Raw genomic sequence first — 19,574 nt, forward strand, 5'->3', positions numbered from 1 at the left:
CCACAAGTGCAAATTGAAATGAAGTCTCATAAATTTAAGATTTCTTGGATATCCAAACCTGATTGTTAAAGCTGTCATAATTTTTGCTTATTTTAATTTTAAAGAGCCCTGCTTTGAAGAAAAGAGATGTCACTGTATGAGCTAAGCCAATCCCAAGTGCCTCATTAATATACTCATTGTCAATGAATGTGTCTGACATTGACAGTGCCTGTTTTGCAGTGTAAAGAGGTTGTTTTCAGTTAATAAGGAGCAGCAGTAAAATGATTCCAAGTAACGCTTGCTTTTTATGTATGACAAGTGAAGATAGTGGAAATGGAAGTTTATCATGCCTATCAGTGGCACTTTTCTGGTTTGTAAATGGTAGGCAGATGTTGCTAATGTCTGCTTCAGACTCACTGGCTTATTAAGCATACTCAAGTTCAGTGTCAGTTTTTCATCTGGGTAAAATAAAATCAACAGAGGAAATAACAGGAACAGGTGACAGTGGGGGTGTCAAGGGAATATACCCATATTAAATCAGGCTGGCTTTTATTATCACCACCATACAGACGGTGCAACAGTATGATGTCCTTGTGAGTGTTTAAATGGGTTGGTAGCCAAGTGACCTTTATGGCGGCTCTTAGAATTTCTCTCTTGTAGTAAGAACAAAGTGCTTTCAATAGCTAGATTAAATTATGCAATAAGACTGGACTCAGAAACAGGAATGCTGGAAATTTCACAGGTTAGAATTCAGCCCTGACGCATACTCATTCTGGTCAGTAAAACCAAGCAACGGATGGAGAAGCGGATTTTTGGTATTGTCATCACTGTTGGGACGAATTGCCTCAAGAATGCATGTGTTGGGTGACCAATAGCAGCAATTTGCTTTGGAACTTTTTAAAAAAATTTTACTGTCTTTAACTGTACCAATCATGATGCCAGAAAGCTCCACTGCCAGGAAACCCTTTGTAAACTCAGACCCTCTTGTGAACTAAGGCATTTCAGCAGCAAAGTAATGAAGAATCCGTTCCTACAAACAATACAATGATAATGGGATAATTACCAGATTCTGATTGGTATAAAATTGGAGTTGCAGATTCTTCAGCCTTTAAAGGAATCAGCCAATAAAGAAATGAATGTAAAAAAAATCATCAGCAGCTGGTCCACAATGCCAATGTTATACCTGAGCAATGAATGAAACAGCTAGCTCAGTAAATTTTGAGAGATAGGAAAACTCTCCTACTCCTTTTCAGTTATTGTTCTGGAATGTTTAATTTCCATTCCATTCTGAAGACATCACTTCAAATGTCTGGTGATAGAAACTCCCATACTGCAGAACTCTCTTTCTATACTGTGTTGACTCATCAATCTAGATTATGAGTTTAAAATTCTGGAATGGGAATTCAGAGACAAAGGATGAAACATAAACCCTACCATATGGCAAGGTTATTGGCAAGACTAGGTTTGATCAGGTGGGTGGATGGTAGAAAGAGACAAAGTCAGCCATTTTCCCACTTGCTCCCTGGTTAAGTCCATGGCAAAAAGGCTGTGGATTCTATTTCAAATTCTCTGTCAATTGTATCCCTTGAGTGGGCATTTAATGGACTTCAACATTAATTTTTAACTTCCTAGATACCCACGTTTCAGCAGAATGTGCCTATTAAGTTTCATTCATTAATAGGTTGTGGGTGTCATTGGCTAGGCCAGCATCTATTGTCCATAACTCGTTGCCCCTTCAGAAGGTGATTGTGCATTGTGCTTTCAAACTACTGCAGTCCTTGGGATACAGTGACATCTACAAAGATGCTAGGGAAGGAGCAGTCCATATTGAAATGCAGCAAGAGGTAGACAATATCTTGGCTTGGAGTGATAAGTGAATGTAACACTAATGCTATTGGCAATAACCATCGCCAACAATACAGAATCTAACCATCCCCCTTTCACATTCATTAACATTAACATCATTGAACTCTCTATTATTAACACTTTGGGGATTGCCACTAATCCAAAGTCTACAGATCAATCGTATAAATACTAAAACAATGACAGCAAGTCAAAAGCTGAGAATTCTAAGGCAAACGCAGACACAGTTTAAAAATAATGGGTAGGCCATTTAGAACAGAGTTGAGGAGAAACGTCTTCACCCAGAGAGTGGTGAATATATGGAATGCTCTGCCCCAGAAAGCAGTGGAGGCCAAGCCTCTGGATACTTTCAAGAAAGAGATGGATAGAGCTCTTAAAGTTTGTGGAATTCGAGGGTTGTGGGGATAAGGCAGGAACAGGATACTGATTGTGGATGATCAGCCGTGATCATAATAAATGGTGGTGTTGGCTTGAAGGACTAGATGGCTTACTCCTACACCTATTGTCATTGTCTATTGTCTATAACAACTCATCTCTTGACTCCACAGAACCCAAGGCACAAATGAGGAGTCTGATTTCTCTTCTTGCCTGGTTGAGTTACCAATAGTAATCAAGAGGCTTGACCCAATCCAGGAGAAAGCTGTACATAGAATAGTCAAAACATCCAATTTTAAAATTCATTCCAATCACCATTGACACATAATCACAGGAGTGGATATCAGCCACATGCTGAACTGTAACTCACTGTGGTTCCTTCAAAAGTACTTTCCAAATCTGTGGCCTCAACCATCTAGAAGAACATGGAAACTCCAACACCTCCATATTTCCTGCCAAGCCACACATTATCCTGACTTGGAATAATATTGCCCTTCATTCACTGTCAACATTCTGGAGTTCGTTCCCTCACAGCATTATAGGTGTGCCTGAAATCCAAGGACTGTAGTGGCTCAAGGAAACAGTGCACCACCACCTTCTGAAAGACAACTCAGTTTGCACAATAAATGCTAGCCCAGCCCACATGTGATACCCACATCCCATTGATGGATGAAACTTAATGGCCACATTCTGCTGAAATTTGTATTGACTCATCTTTCAGGGGGCATAAGAAGCAAACACTGTCAGAGTTGCTTTTGGGCTCCTGTGGGGAAGGATCCCTTGCTCGAATTGAGCATCCTGGCATGAGGAAGATTTTGTAGATAGAGTCACACAGCATGGAAACAGACCCTTCAGTCCAACCAGTACATGCTGACCATGTTCTCAAACTAAGCTGGTCCCAATTTCCTGTATGTTTGACCCATTCCCCTCCAAACTTTTCCTATTCATATACTTATCAAAATGTCTTCTAAAAGTTGTAACTATTCCCGCACCCCACCACTTCCTTTGGCAGTTCATTCCATACACGGACCAATCTGTGAAAAGAAAATGCCCTTTGTGTCCATTTTAAATCTTTCTCTTTTGACCTTAAAAATATGCCCCTTAGTTTTGAATTCCCCCATGTGAGGGAAAAGATCATTGCTATTCACCTTACCTATTCCCTTCACGATTTTGTAAACCTCAATAAGGTCACTCTTCAACCTCCTATGCCAAACTGATCCTGGTGAAAGATGTACCCTGCTCATGCTGCTGACCTCCATCCCCAAAGAAACCCAACCTGTGATTCCACTTCCCACCATCGGTCATCTGAGACCTGGCGTCCAGCAACAATCATTGGCCTCAAGGGAGTTTTATACCAGTGCCAGCCACCAGTGGTGGAACAGTGGTGGTCCTGATTGATGAGTAGTTCTTGACAGGAAAGTCTTACTTCCACTTACGCACTTCCTGGGATCTCAAAAATGCAGATCGTCCAATTAAGTACCCAAATGGTGCTTACTGGCACGACCCTTCTCTAAAAGAGAGGTTTCCTGTCAGCTCACTAACCTGTGAGCAGAACCCACTTCAGTCCCATTAAATCTAGTTACTCCAAACCTACAATGAGCCATAGATGACTTGGGAGTATTTTCAAATTAAACTATAAGTTGCAAAAAATTTTATCCTGTAGCAGGATTGGGAGCGAGTCACTGCAGGAGTGACACTTGGATTGCACCACAGCATGAGGACCTCATTCCCAATTTTCCCCACTGGAGAAGTGGAATGATGCATCAAATGTGTCAAAGGAAGGATTTCTAACTAAACAGACTCCAACAAGGGTTGAAAGCTTCAACTGTAAGTTGACTTGAGACTGCTTCAACAGGAATGAAGTGGAGACAGGCTTGGCCAAAGGTTTCTCACTATTATCTGAAAGACCCACAAAGGGACTATCATGAGGTGAGCTCAGCCAAAGGTGGAATGCAGAGCCAGTTTTTCCAGCTTAAACAGGCTTAGATGGAAGTGACTAAGTAAGCAATAGAAAAGTGGTCTCATTCCACCTCAATACAGCCTCAAGGCCTCAAGACAATGCCGTTGCACTTTCCGGTACTAAGTTCCAAACTAATTACTCTAGCATTTTCCAACACAGCACTTCTCAGAATAACACAGTTTGCATCTCCACCCATTCCCCTCACAACAAAATCCTCCTCACATGTCTAACTGGACAGCAAGCGCTCATACCTCTTTCATGCATTAGACTGATTCTGTCAGGTGCTGCATTCACCATCGGATGGCTGTCTTGAATCTTTTTTTTGTCCTGCATTCATTTCTTCCCTCTATATTTCTGGATCCAACACCAAAAAGGGAGGCCACCAAAATGAGAAGAATCCATCTGAACAAGCATAGTGTACAACAGTCGGGGTCGTCAAACCAGCCCATTTTTACAACAGTAATTGCTGTACTCTGGTAAATGCATTAATTCATGGAAATACTGAACAGACGAGTAACATGTAAAAAGCTTTTTAGTGGATTGGTGAATGGGTTTAAGTCAGCTAAGTAGGTAAAGGAATCTTGGGGGATGGTGAGGTAGGCAAGTAAAGGAGTGGGATAGTAAGGGGCAAGAAACCCAGAGACTCAAATATAACTTCACATTATTAACAGGGTAATGCTTTACAATTGGGCGCAAGCAACTTTATATTCTTCATATTTCTTTCATAATGTAGGGAAACAATCCAAAGAATATATAGCATATTGGAGAGGTTGATGGCCTAGCCAGTGATTCCCACGTTCGGTGAAAGAAAACATAAACAAATTCCAATTAAAAATTACTTAATTTTCATAATTTTTTTTCTGTTGATGCATTCTAATGTAAGGATTTAAAAACATTGACATCCAAGCAAAATACAGCTTTAAGATATTATTGGTTACTAACTGTATCTATCACAATATCATTCTGCAACAGCGTTGATTTTCTGAAATACATTCTGTTGTTCCAGCTCAGTTTCCACAAATTTAATTTGTGGTTATCTGCCATCTGATTTGACTGCTGAGGCAGAGTGAATTATATCCTCTTCAGAAGATGGACAATTGATTGAGGTTGTCATCTGGCAGCATTCTCCTGTCTGAATTTTGCTTATGCATACATTTCTTAACCAGCAATGAACAGCAAATTTATTAGCAGAGCAAGAACAACACTTGATATTGCAGCAGAGTCATGATCAAGGGAAGGACTTCATGAGAGTTTATGAAGCAATTATATTTATTGACATTTTAATTTATATCACTCTCTTTAAAAACAAAATGAGTGGAAATGATGGAGGAAGGTTGTTAATAAATTATAAACATGTTTGCAAGAAACTGAATACATTGCAACCTGCCTGAACAGACTTGTTTGATATATTAGCCTTATTTTCATTAAACAAAAACACATTATGTGGTATTGCTATAGCCACCAGTTTGAAAATTTGGACTCAAGGAACAGGTTGATCCCTAATATTCAGTTAGTGCAGTGAATTTTTAAAAAGGTCACTTCAGTGTTGTGATTGTTAGATTCGATTCATCAAAATTACACAGAAAGATATGGTAAAACTGTCTTCATTTGTCAACAGGAACACATTTGTAATTTGTTCTAGTTTAAAGACTGCTAATTGATTCTGCCTGCTTCAGGCATAATTATTCTTTGACATCTCTCCTCTAGACCTGATATTACCAAAATAAATGCTGTAAGTCCACCTTTGGATTTGAGATCTTTGGGCTGAATTTTCATGGCTCTTTGTTATCGTTATGCCAGCTTCAGTTCTGGATTGTGAACTGACGGACCTAAGGCGAGATGTTGGTCACCAAAATCCTGAAGGTGGTAATAGGAAGGCATCTTCAGGACCCCCACTCTATTAAGGACAGTGGACAGACCATGGCAATGGGAGTCAAGATTAGAGTGGAGTACTGGAAAAGCACAACGGCCAGGCAGCATCCGAGGAGCAGGAAAATTGACATTTCAGGCAAAAACCCTTCATCAGGATTCCTTGGATGCTGCCTGACCTGCTGTGTTTTTCCAGCGCCACTCTAAGCTTGACTCCAGTCTCCAGCATCTGCAGAACCCACTTTCGCCATGGCATTGAAAGCCCCAGTAACACTGCCCTCTGCTGGTAACTCCAATGAAAGAGATTTTTCCTGTTGAGGCAGGTAGAAAACACTGGTGATGCCTTAAGATGGAAAACAGCTTTGGAGTATTTTTAGAAAGATACATCTCTGGCTAAAACTGTCAGGTCATCAATGTGAATCAGGAGCCTGTGTTTGGGTAAGTGAGAAGAAATTCCAAGAGGTCACATCCAGTTAACAATTAGGCTCTAACTTCAATGGTGCATCAATCCAACAGTGTGACAGTGGCAGTGGCATAACGTTTGCTGACAGAGGCAAAAACAATAGTTGCTGGAAAAGCTCAGCAGGTCAGGCAGCATCTGTGAAGAGAAATCAGAGTTAACGTTTCGGGTCTGGTTTTCCCTCCTCAGAACTTTTAACCTGTGGTCCTGGGTGGATTCAAAGCACAAGAGGTGAAACTTCAATTGGTATCCATGTGGGGTGAGTCTGAGGTGGAGGCTTCTGCTGCGTCTGTAGCCGATAGCTGCTGGCCGTTGGTTAAGGCTTGCAACTAAGATTGAATTTCTATGGTCCTTCCTGTGAAGGAGGGGTAGGAGATGCTGTAAATCAGAAACATCCTTCAATGGTGCGTCAATCCAATCTTTGCTGACAGAAACAAAAATTAGAAGTTGCTGGATAAGCTCCCCTATCAGCGTTCCGAAAAGATCACTCCCTCCGTGACTTCCTCGTCAGGTCCACACCCCCCACCAACGCAACCTCCACTCCAGACGCCTTCCCCTGCAACCGCAAGAAATGCAAAACCTGCGCCCACACCTCGCCCTTTACTTCCCTCCAAGTCCCCAAGGGATCCTTCCATATCCACCACAAATTCACCTGCACCTCCACACACATCATTTACTGCATCCGCTGCACCCGATGTGGCCTCCTCTATATTGGAGAGACAGGCCGCCTACTTGCGGAACGCTTCAGGGAACACCTCTGAGATACCTGGCCCAACCAACCCAACCACCCCGTGGCTCAACACTTCAACTCCCCCTCCCATTCCACCAAGGACATGCGGGTCCTTGGACTCCTCCATCGCCAGACCATAGCAACACGACGGCTGGAGGAAGAGCGCCTCATCTTCTGCCTAGTAACCCTCTAACCACAAGGGATTTCTCCAGTTTCCTCATTACCCCTCCCCCCCACCTTGTCTCAGTCAAATCCCTCAAACTCAGCACCGCCTTCCTAACCTGCAATCTTCTTCCTGACCTCTCCGCACCTCCACCCCCCCAATCCCCACTCTGGCCTATCACCTCACCTTGACCTCCTTCCACCTATCGCATTTCTAACGCCCCTCCTCCAAGTCCCCCCTCCCTACCTTTTATCTTAGGCTGCTGGACACACTTTCCTCATTCCTGAAGAAGGGTTCATGCCCGAAACATCGATTCTCCTGTTGTTTGGATGCTGCCTGACCTGCTGTGCTTTTCCAGCAACACATTTTCAGCTCTGATCTCCAGCATCTGCAGTCCTCAATTTCTCCCCAGATAAGCTCAGCAGGTCTGGCAGTATCTCTGTAGAGAAATCAAAGTTAACATTAACGGGTCTAGTACCCCTTCCTCAGAATGGAAGGGTCTGTTTTTGTTTCTGATTTACAGCATCCACAGTTCTTTTGGTTTTTATTCAGTACTTTTCCTGACAGGCCTGTTAATGGAGCTGATCAGCTACTGTATCCTGCCATGATAGTAACTGAATTGATCTTACTGCTGGAAAGTTACTTTGAAGAAAGAACATGTCAGGTTCTAATTCAAAGTACCATTTATAACATTGCTTTCAATTGGGTCCTACCCCTCCTTCACAGGATGGACCAGAGAAATTCAATCTTAGTTGCAAGCCTAACTAATGGCCAGCAACTATCTGTTACAGACACAGCAGAAGCCAAGATCAAAGAGGTTACAAAGGTGCATGGAGAACCAGATAAAACCAGCCTGAGGGTTGTGAATTGAAGAAGTGTCAATCAGATTTTCTGGCACCTTGACTACCTGAGAATATGCACTTTACAGCAACCAGTATGGCAACCATAAGGGTATTGATGTGATTCCATTAAATGATTTTAAACCAACTCATGATCCTACTGGTAAAAGACCACTGAACATTTTGGCAAGTCCAGGCAAGGAAGGATAAAAACACATAGCTGGAAGCTGGCCCCTTACTGAAGACTCGGAATTCTTTTAGGGAAGACTTGCAGCAAGACCCCTGGCAGAAGACTGTGTGGCAACTCAAGACAATCCAGGACAAGATTCAACCTGACCTGAGAGACCCACACTTGTGGAAGAGAGCCAGCACTACATTGGAGAGGAAGGAGATTCCTAGAGGCCCAGCTCAAACACATGGATTGTTAGGGAGACTATCCTTTCTCAGACAGTTGGAGCTGGACAGGGAATAAATGTTTTGGGTATTTGGGAAAGGCTCACATGGTGTTTTTAGTAAGGAATGTTTTGATAATAAAATCAAGTTGAACTGTAAACTGAATTCTGAATCTCTTTGTCCACCTCATCAACAAAACCAAAAGGTAAAATAGTTTTAATACATAGAATGGTAAAAGTGTCTAAGCACAGACAAAACCTATCTATCCAATAATGTTCTAAACTTCATCAGATCCTATGTCTGCAGGGAAAGATGTATGCACCAATATCTATACTGGGCACTGAGACTGGAAAAATACTGGTTACCAGAGAATTTGGGTTTAGGCTCTTCCATTGATGAAATCATACGTAGATATCTTTCTTTTTTTTTGGTGTAATGTAAAGTCGCCTTGAACTTAAACTTAAACACGCAGTGGCGGGTCTTCCTTAAAATCACAGTTAGTGGAGTTGAAGCAGTCTGCATGTTTCTTGAATTTCCAGGTGATCCTGCTTTGAACCATGGAATATGATTTCATGTTAAACTTTCTTGAAGGTGAATGATGCATTTACAATAAAGAGTTTCGCATCATTTTTCAGAGGCAACCTGCATTGGCTTTAAATTTGCTGATAGCATCAAACCAGCATGGAGAAAGGTAAATCAGATCAGGAATGGACTTTGTGTTGCAGTCTTGAATCTTTAGCATTACAGCTAATGGATTTGTTACCTTGCGGACTGTGATAATGTACAGATCCAAGCATGCTCTTAGACCAGCAATAGAAAGTTTGTTTATTCAAAAATATAACAGCTTTCAGGTATCCATCTCAAGAAACCATGTTGCCATTTAAAATGAATAATAGCAATAAATAAAATGTCAGACTGTTTGTAAACTGTTAGCTTATCTTCTGTGAACTGCACAACATAGACTCTTGAGTATATCTTATGTAAGCTGCATAAAGGGATGATATTTGCACTGGCAGAGTATATTGATTACAGCATATAGTGCATGTTATATATTCCTTTTAGGATATGTATCACTCTGATGGAGGTTGGCACCAGTCTGACTGAGTTTTGTAAGCTGTAATGTTGCACTTACCTCCTGGCTTGCTCACATACTTTCAGTTATGGATGGAACTTTGGAAGGAGTGTTGCAGCTGTAGTATATGGGAGCTGATTGATGCCAGTGTAATCCACAGTGACCACGATTATATCAAGCTGTGGCTGATTGAGGAACTTTGGTTCAGAGTTAAGGATCTGGAGTGTGAGCCATGGACACTGACACTCCAGGGAGAGGGAGAGTTACCTGGATACTGCATTTAAGGAGGCAGTCACACCTCTTCGATTAAATGCATCAGATTTGTTCTGTGGTTGCGACAGGAGGGTAAGACTGTGAGTGAGACAATTGCAGGCAGTCCCCAGGCTGTGAATGGGTTCCATTCTGAGGCTCATTTAGGGGTTGATTTGAATGCAAGTACACAAATTAAAGAGAAATTCATAGGTACAGGAAACGTTTGCATGCTGGATCTTTAAAATTACGCTCTTGCATGAGACTGTATTCATTTGTATGAGCTTTTGTAAGCAGATATTTAAATATAGTGAACCATATAGTTTTGGAGGATCCTCAACTGGTGGCCTTGACTAAAGTGCATGAGGTTCCTGCTCCTGGGGTGGACTTGGGCAAAGAAAATAGGGCGAATGAGCAGATTTACCATAGAACCACGGTTCTGAGTGCTATTCAAGCAAGAGGAAGAAAGAGGAATGAAGTAGTATTAGGGGATAGTGTAGTTCAGGAATTAGATACTGTTCTCGACAACAAAGAGAAAGAAAATGTTTTAGAAAAGTAGGCACAAAGGAAAAGGAAGCTTGGTAGCTTTGTTGATAAAGAAATGTATTGGTGAAAAATCGATTGTAATGTGGAATCTGGTGAAAATAGGTAATGGCAAGAGAAAGATATCACAAGTGGGAGTTCTCTACAGCTCCCCCCCCCCCCCCCAAACAAAAGAAGTTTACAGCACTATAGGATAAAATATAAATCAGGAATTAATGTAGGCCTAATAAGGAGGGCACCACAATTGTATAGGTGATTTTAATTTGCATATTATCTGGATAAATCAGGTGGGCAAGGGTAAATGGAAGAACAATTTGTAGAATGCATCAAGGACTGGTTCTCAGAACAGTACATTGCAGAACTCCCACAGGAAGCATTCATTTTATACCTTGCAATGGCAAATGATGTAAGATTAACAAGATACATTCACAGTTAAGGAAACTCTGGGGTGTTGTGATAGCAACTTGGCAGAATTTCAAATTCAGTTTGAGGGAGACTAACTTAGATATCAACTCAGGGTCCTCAACTTAAATAAGGACAGTTGCAAAGATATAAAGACAGTGCACTGGGAAAATAGCAAAAAGAAAGGATGGGAAGGATGAACCATTCACGTTTAACAAAGGTGATCGAGGAGCACATCCAATCATAAACTAAGGCACTGAAAGTGGCAAAAGCACATAGTTGGCCAGAGGATTGGGATTTTTTAAGAGCTGGTAGCCAATGGCTGAAAAGCTAATAACTGGGGTGAAAGTTGACTATGAAAATAAATTGCTGGAAAAGCGCAACAGGTCAGGCAGCATCCAAGGAACAAGAGTATCGACGTTTTGGGCATAAGCCCTTCTTCAGGAATTCTCCTGTTTCTTGGATGCTGCCTGACCTGCTGCGCTTTTCCAGCAACACATTTTCAGCTCTGATCTCCAGCATCTGCAGTCCTCACTTTCTCCTACGAAAATAAATTGTTAAGAAATGTAAAAATAAGAATAAGTCCTTCTCTGGATAAATCTTGGCATCAAGTAGTGAGAGGGTATGGTGCGTGTTGGTGTGCATGGATGAAGGATGCATGGTTGGGTTGTAGTAGCAGCGACAGAAGCAGCCAAAAAGGCTCATTCTCCAAAAAAAAATGAAAGAACAGAAGATACTAGAAATCTGAAACAAAAACAGAATATGGTCCATGCTCCAAAGCCCTGTGTTTGACTGACCTTCTGCTTATCTATCAATTGTTGAGGAACAGAAAGTTTTGATATTGCATCTATGTTCAGGAAGCTGTACTGGAGAATTGTGTTCATGTGCCTACATTCTTGCAGTTAAAATGAATGATAATGCCAACAAATATATTGCTCCTTCAGGTAGGCAAGACCTTAGTGACTAATGACACTGGATTCGATACATTGTTTGTGGTAACTTCCTGGTTTTCAGTGGAAAGCAATCTAAACATCTCTCCACGGCAATTTAAATTCAGTTTTTTTTAAAGTCTGGAAATAAAAGTAATGCATGTCAATAAGATGTGAGAATAAATCTGTTGCATCGTTGTAAAATTCCAACTAATTCAGTATTGTCCTCCAGAGAAGAGAAACCTGCTACCCATAACTGAATTGTACTACATGCGATTTTTCACACTAAATTACTCCTAACTGTCCTCTGAAATGGCCAGATAAGCAACTTGTTGGAGCAATTGTAAATGGGCAAAATATGTGTATCTTGCCAGCCATTAATTAAATGGATCAAAAAAAACACAGGAACACTGGCAACATTCATGCATTAGGCCTGCTTGACACATAGAGCTGGAAGCAGATGGCATATTACACATAAAGCAGACATTTGTGACAACAGCAACTAAAATATTCACCAATAAAATCATGAGCGTGCAATACTTTCATAGCAGCAATACTGATGGATGACTGAACAAGAGAATTTTGTTTTCATATTGCTGGGAAAAATGTTAGATTATTGCCCTGAGCTGTGTAGGAGTGAAGGATAGTGTATTCAGATAACAAAGAAGAAATAAGCAACATGGGTTTTGCATTATGTTTAAATCATTACTTGCTCAGAAAGATTGGATCAATTATAATTTAAAACACAACAAGCCTCTTCATTTTTATCAATGGATCAAATGCTATAAAACTGGAAGACTTGTTATAAACATTAGAGTCTACATTTAAAGGGAAAGTGTAAACATTATCAGTTCTCACCGATTTCTGTGAAGAATACATGTTTTTTAGCTAAAGTGTTTCTACCATAGCCAGCATGAGATTAAGTGAATAACTCACAAATGCAAAATGTTAAGGGTGTGACTATGTCACATAAATTGAGATTTTTATATATTAAACTGGGATATATTACTTAGCTACCAGTATCACTGAGAATGATATTCATGGAACCACATTTTCATAGATGTTTCACAAGCTAAATGCGTAAGTTAAAACATTTAACTTGCTTCAATATCATTGAGGTGTAAACTCAGATTCATTTAATTACACACATATCTTTTAATATCATTTGTTACAAATTTTCCCCATTGGCCTCTGGGTGATTGTGAGACATGGGCTTTTCTGTGTATCTGAAGTTTATTATTTGCTTGTCACTATTAACTTCTGTAACTATGGATATTTCTGTTCAAATAGTTTCTGGGACCTAGCATTAGACTTAATGTGTTTTGAAGACATTGGCAAGGTTTAATGAAGAAAATAAAAAATGTCCTGTTCAGAAGCATAGGAAAGGCATTTTTTAAACTCAAGGAAAGTACCCTTATCAGAGTTGGAGAGAATTTATTTTTAGTTTTACTTTGAGCAGTCCTGTGAAATCCTTGGATAGATATAACAATACAGACCAGTGCTCCTGTGAAGGGGAGGATATAGTGATATTAGATTACCCTAGAGTAAAGAGCTATGACAGTCTCAGACTGCAGGGTTTTGTAATAAAATATTGAAGAGGTGACTCCAAACTTATTATGTTTAAACTCAGGTGTATAATAGCTTCAAGAAGATGCTCTCTGCAATTCCAAATTATAAATTGAAGTCACAAGTAATTTAAACTTACCAAGGTGTTCGAAACAGGGACTGTCATCAGAGTTCTGTACAAATAATGTGTTTGGGTGTTGTACAAGGTGGCACTTTTTTGGTACTGTACTAGAGATGTGTTTTGGGTACTACTCAACAGCTATTGTTTCTCGTTTTGGTTCATAAAGGACTTTTTAGGGATTGATGGGATTATCTTTTTACTGTGTATTTAAAAAGCTTTGAATTTCTGTTAACAGTAGATGTTTTGGTTTATTCGACTTAGTCATTATTTCTTTTGTTAATAAGTTTCTGTTTTATTATTAAAGCAATACCTGCAACATTGCACGCTTATATTTCAGTGAGAAATCACTTTGTTAAAATCAAGGCAAAATTTACAAAAACATCAAACAAGGCCTCAGTTTGGGATTGTACTTGTCCAGTATATCATCAGCCAGGATTATAACACTCACCAAATACTAAAAGCAGCTGAAGACAACTGAAGACGAGTCAATGGACTCAAAGCATTAACTTTTTCTCTTTCCACAGTCGCTGCCAAACCTCCTGCATTTATTTTACATCTCTAAATCCATGGTGTTTTGCTTGCATTAAAAACAAACATATATTCAAATACTGTACTGACCATGTCAAATTCACTTAAAACGCAAGGGACACCAACCAGCTAAGATTATTCTGGAATTACACCTGCAACATATTTCTTGCTATTGTCAACAACAATTTGTATGTATATGGTATCTTTAAGGTAACATAATTTCCCAAGGCAGGTAACAAGAACGCTATCAGAGAAATGTTAGAAATGTGACCAAACGTTTGATCAATAAGGTTCATTTTCAAGTTGAAGGAGGAGGAGAAAGAGGTAGGAGAATTTAGAAAGGAAATCCCTGGGTTTAGAGGCTACACACCTGAAAACATGGCAGCCAAAAATGCAGCAATGCAAACTGGGAATGCATTAGATGCAAGAGTTAAATACATGCAAGTATTTCAAAGATTTTTGGGTTAAAGTAACATACAGAGGTAGGATGACACAAGACAATAAAGAGATCTGATTATAAGATTGATAATTTTAAAAGAGAGGGATTGTCCAATGAAGAACTATTGTAAGTTAAAGGGCACAAGAGTGATGGGTGAACACGACTTAGTGACAATGTCACCATGCCAAATCCTATTGTCTTTTAAAATAATCATATTCTTTATCAGAATTTATTTCTGTTTGCACCAGACAATGTAGATAGAAAAAAGAATGAAAGATTATGGTATGAAAATTACAATAATAAATAATAATATACACTCCTCAGTTTTCTCAATATCAAAATTATTATGTGATGGCAAATTTTATTATGAGAACATTCTGTCACAAAAGCTACAACTAGCTGCTGTATTTCTAATTATTGTTCAGGACATCATTTACTTTCAGATCAATGTGTAAGGAAAGACAATGGACAACACCACAGTACTCATCTGTTAAAAGGGCCCAACATTAACAATAACAAATCCAGAAATTGCTGGAAAAAACTCAACACATCTGGCAGCACCTGTGGGGAGAAAGCAGAGTTAACATCTGGAGTCTTAACTTTTGTTAAGACTGATTGTAGCAAGGAAATGTTTTGTAAAGATACTGGAGATGGGTTGGAGGGTGTTAGGGAGGAGTTAGTATTAGGTGCAAATGGAAATGGAAATGCAACCCATTGAGTGAGAAAACAGATTGCAGGCAAGGGAATGGTAAATGTCAGCCTGGGAGAATCAACAGTTGTTAACGGGGATGATTAATAGCTGACAATGGATGGTGTGTGACAGCAGCCCATGTAACAACAAGGCCTGGTGTGTGAGTTTGGGAATAAGAATGTGGAAAAAGATACTCTGGTAGAGAGGAGACCATATTGGAGAGACGAAATGTAGATTGAATGAACACTTTACAGAGCATCTCCATTCTGTCTGCAAAACAGACCCTGAGCTTCCCATTGCCTTTCAATGCGCTACCCTGTTCCCAACACCTGTGTCTCAGGCTTGCTGCAGTGCTCCAGCAAAGGTCAGTGTAATCTGGAAGAACAATGTCTCGTTTTCTGCTTGGGGACCGAAGGAGATGGGGAAGTGCGAAATGAATATTTTTTATCCGTATTCACACTGGAAAAAGGCAATGTTGTCGAGGAGAATACAGGTGACTGGATTAGACAGGAGGAGGTATCAGCAATTCATGAATTTGTGAAGATAAGTCCACTGGGCCAGATGGGATTTATCCTTGGATACTCCGGAAATTCAGGGAGAAGATTACAGATCTTTTGGCTTTGGTCTTTATGTTGTCATTGTCTACAGAAATAGTGCCAGAAGACTGGAGGATAGGAAATGTTATTCTCTTGTTCAAGAAGGGGAGTAGAGACAACCCTGGTAATTATAGGCCAGTGAGCCTTACTTTGGTTGCAGGTAGACTATTGGAAAAGTTTATAAGAGATAGGATTTATAGTCATCTAAAGGGGAGTAAGTTGATTTGGGATAGTCAAATCAGTTTTGTTAAGGGTAGGTTGTGCCTCACAAACCTTATTGAGTTCTTTGAGAAGGTGACCAAACAGATGGATGAGGATTAAGCAGTTGATGTGGTCTACATGGATTTCAGTAGGACATTTAATAAGATTCCCCATGATAGGCTATTGCACAAAATACTGAGGCATGAGGTTGTGGGTGATTTAGCGGTTTGGATCAGAAATTGGCTAACTGAAAGAACACGGAGGTTGGTGGTTGATGGGAAATGTTCATCCTGGATTTCAGTTAATAGTGGTGTACAGCAAGCGTTTATTTTGGGGTCACTGTTGTTTGTCATTTTCATAAATGACTCAGATGAGGGCATTGAAGGATGGGTTAGTAAACTTGCGGACGACACAAAGGTCAGTGGATTGTGGATAGTGCTGAAGGATGTTGCATGTTACAGAGAGACATAGATAAGCTACAGAGCTGGGCTCAGAGGTGGCAAATGGAGTATAATGCAGAAAAGTGTGAGATGATTCACTTTGGAAGGAGCAACAGGAATAAAGAGTACTGGGCTAATGGCAAGTTTCTTGGTAGTGTAGATGAGCCGATCCCTGTACATAAATCCCTGAAAGTTGCCACCCAGGTTGATAGGGTTGTTAAGAAGGCATACAGTGTGTCAACTTTGGTAGAGGGATTGAGTTTCAGAGCCACTAGGTCATGCTGCAGCTGTACAAAACTCTGATGCTGCTGCATTTGGAGTATTGCGTTCAGTTCTGGTCACTGCATTATAGGAAGGATGTGGAAGCTTTGGAAAGGGTTCAGAGGAGATTTATTAAGATGCTGCCTGGTATGGAGGGAAGGTCTTATGAGGAAAGTCTGAGTGATTTGAGGTTGTTTTCGTGAGAGTGAAGAAGGTTGGGAGGTGATTTAATTGAGACATATAAGATGATCAGATGGTTAGATAGGATGGACAGGGAGAGCCTTTTTCCTTAGAAGGTGATGGCTAGCACGAAGGGACAAAGCTTTAAATTGAGGGGTGATAAATATAGGATTGAGGTCATTGGTAGTTTCTTTACTCAGAGAGTAGTAGTAGTAGGAAGGACGGCCTGCAACAGTAGTAGACTCACCAATTTTAAGGGAATTTAAATGGTCATTATATAAACATCTGGATGAAAATGGAATAGTGTAGATGAGCTTCAGATTGGTTCCACAGGTCGGCACAACATTGAGGGCTGAAGGGTCTGTACTGCACTGTAATGTTCTATGTTCTAAGCAGTCCTGTACTCAAAGTCAAGTTCAATAATTATTGGGCCTGAGCACCTTCTCTTATGTCCTTACCGAAACCCCACACACCAGGCCTTGTTGTCACATGGGCTGCTACCACAACAAACACATTGTCAGCCACTTATGGTCCCCATTAGCAGATTTTGACTCTCTCAGGCTGACTTTTACCCAATCCTTTGTCCACCTAATTATTGTTCTCACATCTCTGGGGTCCATCTCCACCTATTGTTTACTCCTGCCCCACCACCACACCCTACCACCACCACACCCCACCACCACCTTCAGCAAATGTACCAATCTTTTCCGAGCTACAATCAGTTGGAAGAAGGGACACTGGACTCAAAACGTTAACTCTGCTTTCTCTCCACAGATTCTGCTGGATTTTTCCAGCAAATTTCCAGGATCCACAATTTTTTGGGTTTTTTTGTCCAGCATTATCACATGCCTGGAACAATCATTGGTGTCTTTTGATTGCTGTCTACTTTTCAGTTACAAAACAGTATCAAAGAAGTCAATTGAAACTGAGAGTCAATGGCAACAACAGAAGAATCTGCTCGGTGGTAAGTTTTATTGATGTTCAGAAACAAATATGTATGCATATAATAGGATTCCATTAGTTTTACATATTTCTTTAATGCACAGTGGAAAATGAAGAACACCAGGATTAGGTGAAGCAAATAAATTAATGAAAAATATTAAGTAAACTAACAAGTAGCTTTTCTGTTTTTCTCTCTCGATACCCTTCTAACAAGCAAGAGTGATTCCAGTTCTATGAAAGACAATGCAATTTTAAATTAAATACGTGCTTAGATATGTTTAGAAGGAAACTTGAAGATTTCTTTGAATTTATACATAAACCTGCATGATTAAAAATACTGTCATGCTCAATGTTGACAACCAGTACAAGTGGGAGAAGAATTTTATAATCCCAAAGAGAGATTAAATGATTCAAAATATGCACAGAAGCTGTGTGTTGTTTCAGAATGGTACACATAAATTCTCTTCTAATATTTCACTTATAAACCAATTTTCTTCCAAAGGGATTTTTAAAGCACACAGATAGAAATGTAAAATATATCTTAAATGAATCACGAGCAAGATCACTTCACGGTTGAATTAAAAAGAACAGAATTAACAAAATCTAGAGTTACTCAATACTGCAGCATAGCAAAAGGAATTGAATACATTTTAACCTCCACAGACAGATTATCATACATTATTCATCTCGGCTACACCACATCTTGCCATTCAGGCCTTCAGACTATGCTTTTGTCATTATTTTAAGCCATAAATAATATTTTGACACTCTTATATGATGCCTACCAATTTGAAACAAAAACATCATAGCCTTAATTGCTAGAGTTAATAACTGTGAATGGCATAAGTACTATAATATTATCATAGTTAATTGAAGACTTCCATTATTTCATTAACTTCCAATAGGTTCAGTTTTAAAGGTAATGGTGTTTACAAACTGCTTCATCTCTTTTAATCACAGCTCTCTTCAACTGAGTCTATCATTTGTTCGATCAAACCATTTCGTGTTTTGGAAAATAGAACAATATGAGGTGTTCAAATACTTAATTAGAAACAGTACTGCAAACTCGGTGACTAAACCATAAACAAAAATCTCCAAATATCCCACACAAACTGCAAATAAAATATCTTCAAAATTTTATTTATTTTAACTTTTACATTAAGAGTTTTTAGTATCCCTACAGTGTGGAAGCAGGCCATTTGGCCAACCATGTCCACACAGACTCTGTAATCCTGCATTTACCATGGCTAATCCACCTAGCCTACATATCCCTGGACAGTATAGGAAATTTAGCATGGCCAATCCACCTAAACTTCACATCTTAGCACAAATTAAAAGCAAAACAAATTAAACATTAATTAACAGACAAATGATACTTCAAATAGTCACTTTAAATATGATTTGGCAAGAGTCCAAATATGGTGAATGAAAGAGTGGAGAATCCGTAGCCAAGGAAGGAATTAACGGGAGAAATGATAAACAAAAATGACAGGAAGGGGCAGAGAATTCAGATCTGAGAACAAATCAGCATGTAAGACAAGCGGTTTGAAAAAATAATAAAAGGACAAAACTTAAGTCACTGTATTTAAATGTTCATTGTATTGAAGCAAAATCTGACAAACGAGTTGTACAAATTGATTTCTTTCAAATACATTTAACAAGGGCAGTGAACTAGGAAAGGGCTCATTAGGAAAAACTCTATTAAAAATATACAAGCACAATATAGATGGATAATCTAAATTCAGGAAACCATGATATAGAATCCATGGGCAGCATAGTGGCA

Source organism: Hemiscyllium ocellatum, chromosome 15 (genome assembly GCF_020745735.1).
Source record: "Hemiscyllium ocellatum isolate sHemOce1 chromosome 15, sHemOce1.pat.X.cur, whole genome shotgun sequence".
NCBI lineage: Eukaryota > Metazoa > Chordata > Chondrichthyes > Orectolobiformes > Hemiscylliidae > Hemiscyllium > Hemiscyllium ocellatum.